Below are 6,227 nucleotides of genomic sequence, written 5' to 3'. Positions count from 1 at the left end.
GCTTTTCTTTTTTTCCTAATTAGATAATTTTACACTTATATCAACAATTTTCCAATTTCTTTAAAACTTTTCACAGTTTCTACGTTTTCTTTATAATTTCTAGATCTACGCATAAAAAATTTCTACAAAATTTCAAGAGATTGAACCAAATAAAATATAAGCAGCTAAAAACATAACATAACTGTTGAGAAGAAAGAAGAATTACAAGTTGCAGCTGAGATGCTAGTTACTGCAGAATTAAAGCTGCTAAAGCTACAAGTCGTTTTGTCTTATGTATTAAGAAGCTCACAAGCTACAAGTAGTTTTTGTTATAGTCTACTTAAGTAATTGTCACGTGCTGCACGTGCTTCTTGTGTTAGTAGGCTAATCTGTTTTATGTTAACATTACTGTTAGTTAAGTTTGTTATAGCTGGTACCAGCTGTTGGGTTTATGTATATAAACTTAATCATCAATAATAATCATTATGCAATACTCTTTAACATCATTTAGTTTCTCCTTTGTTTTTCAATAATAACAAAACGATAAAACCATAAGTCCATCCCAGTACGTAGTAGTAGGCTATAAATATCAAGTTTCGAGGCAGGTTTGGTGATTTCTTTTTTTTTTTTCTTTTTTTCAATCAAAAAAAAAAAAAAAAACACCAAACCTGCCTCGAAACTTGATATTTATAAACGTTTGGAGAATTTTCTAGTACCAAAATGCCCCTTTGCATATGTGAGTAAGAATCAGGGCCGGCCTTAGGCCTAGGCCATGGCCTAAGGCCCCTTAACATGGAAAGGCCCCCAAATATGGGGCGGTCAGGTTTTTACTTTATTTATAAGAAAAAAAGTGGTTAGGTGTACATTTTTTTCTCTCTTAAGAAGGTTTAAAATATTAGAGTTATGTTAGTATATTACAAGTTTTATTACATAAGTCTTATGAATGGATGTACTTGTAATTCAATACTCATTGATTTTTTTATTGAAGGGTCACATTATTGTCACATCAGTTTATAAGTTTTTTATGATAAAATGTGTAGTGAGTTTAGCATTTTCTCCGCACAAAAAAAAAAAAAAAAAAAGATATACAACCCATTCACCATTAAATGAATGAAAAATGCTAAAGCTAATACAAATTTTATAACAAAAAAAACTTACAAACTGATGTGATAGGAATATGATCGGTATAACTTAAACAATATAATAAATGAATATGTAAATAAATTTCTTTATTATTGGTGATATGCTAGTTTGTAAAACTTATATAATAAGTACCATTAGCTCACTTTGGGTGAATTAGTCATATTAATAAGTAAGAATTAATAATAGATTTGAAATAAAAATATATATAATAAAAAAAAACTAAAAATTATTAAGTGATATTTAAATGTAAAAATGCCCCTTCAAAATTTTCACATTAATCTTGGGCGGCCCCGGTAAGAATGGCTTGGCTCAAGCACTTCCATTGCAAATTTGTTGCCATACAAACTAGGGTCTAGGGGCATTCATGGAAGATAGAAATTAAGGTGGTATCACCATGCACGGTTACTCTCTTAATTACAATCTTTACCCTTGAGGGGCTTGTATCAAATATAATGTTAATCGGGATTTTGATTTAAGCTATGGTTCAAGTGGTTCTTTAACTCTTTTTGCAAAAACAATGCACTTTGTAATTTGCCCAAAACACAAAAACAAAGAAGGTAGAAGAAATGAATAGAGGTTTTCATGGACATAAATTAAGACTTAAGAGTAAATATATCAAATACAGACTTCACAAGTCCATGACAATGAGTGAACTCGAGTGCTAATAAGGCCTCAGAGACACTATTGAAAAATTCTGGGCTGCGGTCGAAGTTGCACTCTTCAAGAATTGACCGAAGCTTCTGAAGAGCTGACATGTACACCTTCACATTTTCTTTCATCATTTTATCACCAGGAACAGAAAGCTCAGAATCTGGGGTGCTGAAAAGTCGAATAACACGAAATGGGCGTTGAATAAGAAGATTGTCATGGTATTCCATGAGAAATGGGTTCGTCAAAAGGTTAGACAGCAATGCACAAGCACGCATGCAGAGTGGAACATCCCTTGTATTTTTAGCCTTTTCTAAAACCTTCACAATACCCGTAAGAATTCTGACATAAATTATTGTATTGGTCTGAGAGTTGGTACAGTCAAGTACCTTGTATAACAAATTGACATGAATCAATTCACCTTGTCCTTGTTCGAGAACTTGACCGACCCAGTACACCACACTTTCCTTAATGCTCTCAGAGCTGAAGCTCCACAAAAAAGTTCCCACAATAGCCTTAAAGCAAAGTGCTTGACCTTCACTAAATAAGCTTTTGTCATCAACAGGAATGAACTTCTTTAGAGTTGCTGTAGAAACCCATATCAAGTTCTCTTCCATGAAACACTTGATCCTGTTGTCACCCAATTGCTTGTACAAGTTGATGGCTTGTGAGAATTTGAGAAACAAGTCCTCAATCGCATCGTGTAGCTCGTGAATCCCATGTTGATCAAGGATGTCCAAGACAATTTTCGATGCCGAAGTGTAAGCGAAAAACGATGTGTCTATGCTATATACCGCAAGCAATTTGAGGATTTCGATAACTTTTTTGGCAGTGTCAAGTGGAGCGTTTTGTCTTTTGTTTCCCCAAACGAATTCGAGCAGAGGCATCATGGATTGAACGTTTTGTCTCACGAAATAAATTTGTCGCACTACGGTACCAAAAGCACGGTTCCTTACACCAGAGTCTTCAGAGAATAGATCTGGCAACTTGGCCTCCAACACTGGGTCAAAATTCATTTCCGATAGCTGTAAAAAATTGTTGGGTATACAATATAGTGAAATTTCAGGACAATCAGAATGAGGATAATCTCAAACCCTTCATGCATGAGCCAATTTTTTTTTTTTTTTTCCTTCTTATTGCCTTCATATATAGTAAAATTTCAAGATAATCTTATCTATTAAATTTAAATTTTAAAACTACACATAAAACATGAGTTTATAGATTGAATAATGAAAAACATTCGACATTTAAAATACATGCTAAGAACATAAAGATCATATAATCTAATAATGAAAATTTCAAAATATTAATCCAATAATATTATTGAGTAGTGTAGCACCAAATATAACTTAAACTCACGTCTCTCTATATGTATATATATAAAATTTTCATAGAAGGAAAGAAGAGCATGCATGAAGGAAAAATGAAAAGAAGTTTCCAAAACATTTTCTCTCTCTCACTCTCTACCTCTCCGAGATAAACCATTGTGTGGGAATAGATATAAATGCACAATTAAATATAACTACTACTACTACTACTTTCCAAGCACAAATCCTGATAAATGGGTTGTTTATATAGAATGCAGCAGGGTATATAAAATAATACAGAGGAGAAACAAGTAGTACATGCAGGTCATTCAATTACTTAAACACAAGTTATAACATCAAAGATGAAACACACATGTAAATGCTAATTTTAGTAGTAAAAATTCCAATAGTTGATCAATACTACATTACCATAAAACTACGCACTAAGATGAAAACACCGACTGTTTTACCACATATATGTATCCTGAGTATGACAAGAAGGACGCACAACAGAGAGAACAAAATGGGAAAATGAGTCGCACCTTAATTAGTCCTTGAAGTTGAAGATTCAAATGTCTAAGCAATGTGAGAAAAAATGATAATGTTAATGGAAAGGAAAAGAAAGCTGAACAGTAGCTAGGCAAAAGCAAAAGGAATGAAATTAACGGAAACGTGATATTTATAAACGTTTGGATAATTTTCTAGTACCAAAATGCCCCTTTGCATGGTGAAAAAGAATGGGCTTGGCTCAGGCACTTCCAACGCTTCCATTGCAAGTTTGTTGCCAAACAAACTAGGGGCGTTCATGGAAGATAGAAATTATATAAAATATGCACGTACGGTTACTCTCTTACAATCTTACCCTTGAGGGGCTTGTATCAAAATGATCAGATATAATGTAAATTGGGATTCTGATTTCATTTAAGCCTTCAAGTGGCTCTTTAACTCTTATGCAAAAACAAAGAAGGTACGTAGAAGAAATGAATAGAGGTTTTCATGGATTAGAATTATTATGAGTAGAGTAAATATAGGAGGATCGATCTCGGTGACCAAAATATGCGTCTTGGCTGGCATGAGGAAAAAAAAAAAAAAAAAGAGAGAATAGAAAGGAATAATATTTAGTTTTTGGATGCAGAACCATTTCTAGTGACACGTGGCGAATTGTGGTAAGTATTAGCTGAAGTAACAGAAATTTCCCTCAAAATGAGGAGATATATAGTTGGTACAAGACGAAGTGTACAGTTCCCAACTCCGCAGACTGCATGAAGAGAGAGAGAGAGAGAGAGAGAGAGGCTGTGAGCCTGTGAGCTAGGATGGCTACACATTGTATCTATAAGCTGCCACGTATCAACTAACAAATAACAACAATAATGTTTTTAGGTGCAATATATAATTACCCATTAGAACTTGAAGAAAATACCATCGCACCAAGATCATTCTACAAGTATAAGTGCTTATAGGGTGTGAGAGGTAAGAATTGGAGTTCAAATCTCTAAAAAAGAGTTTCATACACATATATACTTGGTGCTAGTTTGGATAGCACTTATTAGTGATGCGTCTGCGTTTCCTCAGTTTTTTTTTTTTTTTTTTTTCCCTTTTCAGCCGCAATGGTTGACCCGCTCTTCTGTGAACAGTGCACTTGTACACTGGTCACGGGTCCCACAAACTCCACTTTTATCAATTTTTTCATTAAAAATGGGTCCCACAGTACTATTCACACATTTAAAAATTATTTTGCTACAGTGTTTTTAGTTTTCAGTTTTCAGTTTCAGCAAAATAAGTTCTATCCAAACAGACCCTTGATTGTGAAATACATGGGCTAGGGAATTTGTTTACGTATTCAAAAACAAGAACGAGGATAATAGGATAGGAAGCGTGAGAAATGTGAGAGATTGGAGAAGAGAATATATAAAACCATATATATAGAATGACAAAATTATTCCGCAGAGAAGAACTTCACGCTTTTGTTTGATGCCACTGTTACTTCATTTGGTAGAAGTTATGGATCCCAAGCATTAAAAAAAAATTGTAAATAGATATTAAATTCGGGTAAAATAAATTTTAACTAAATAAAAATTGCATTGGTGTAATGCTTTTTCTTTTAAATTTTGTATGGTGTAACTTTATAAATTATTGGATATCAAATTTTATACTCTATTATTCATTGATTGTGTAACTTTGTGTAAATAAATTTATTAGATACCAAATTATTATTAATAATTTATTTAATAATGTAAATAGTTAGTTTGTGAAAATCATATTTACTTTAACAATACAATGTTAGTGAATTTAATTTTTATAAGTTCATATATGAAAATTATTTCATTTTATTAAATCAAATTATATAATCTCAACCATAAGTTAAGCTCGAATTTGTTTGACAAAAAAATTGCTAATCTTAAGTGTGTGTTTGGGATTGCTTAAAAAGTCAGTTTTTTTTTTTTTTTTTATTCAACTTATTTTTACTACCATTCATGAGTCCTATTACACTTTTTGGTATTATTCATGAGTTTCACTGTATTATTTCAATTACCTTTTAACTAAAAAGAAACTAATACTCAATTTGGTCGACAATTGAATTGAGGTCGAGTTCCGGCCATAAAACTCTCATTACAAGGAATACAAATCCTATGTACCATATTTTATGTTCTACTTTATGTTCCATCAATCACAACTTATTATGTGGTTATTTTTTTCCATTTTAAACTTTGGCTATTTTATAAAGAAAGTTAAACAAATAAATTATAATTTGTTATTGATGGAACATAGAGTAAAACATAAAAAATGGTACAAAAGAGATTTGTATTCCATCGTGAGTTTTACTTTTATTGGCTCTCGAGTTTACCCATATTGTGCACCGACGTGCACAACATAATCTCCCATCCTCCCTGAGGGAATTTGTAGAGTAGCATGAGATTGCTACAATATATCGTTAGTTAGCAGGAATCGAAAAGAAGTTTGGAGAATAACATCTCGAGTCTTTGAGGCTCGAGTTCAGTGAAGAAATCAAGCCTCAAAGCCTCAAGATCAATTGCTGACATGGAGATATTTTTGCCACATGGAACTCGAGTCTTAAAGACTCGAGTTTCATAGAAGAAGAAGATGAATTTGAAGAACACAATGAAAATCTGAAGAAATTGAAGAAAGAAC

Source organism: Quercus lobata, chromosome 12 (genome assembly GCF_001633185.2).
Source record: "Quercus lobata isolate SW786 chromosome 12, ValleyOak3.0 Primary Assembly, whole genome shotgun sequence".
NCBI lineage: Eukaryota > Viridiplantae > Streptophyta > Magnoliopsida > Fagales > Fagaceae > Quercus > Quercus lobata.
The sequence above is the reverse complement of the archived record's forward strand: the minus strand, read 5'-3'. Positions refer to the sequence as shown.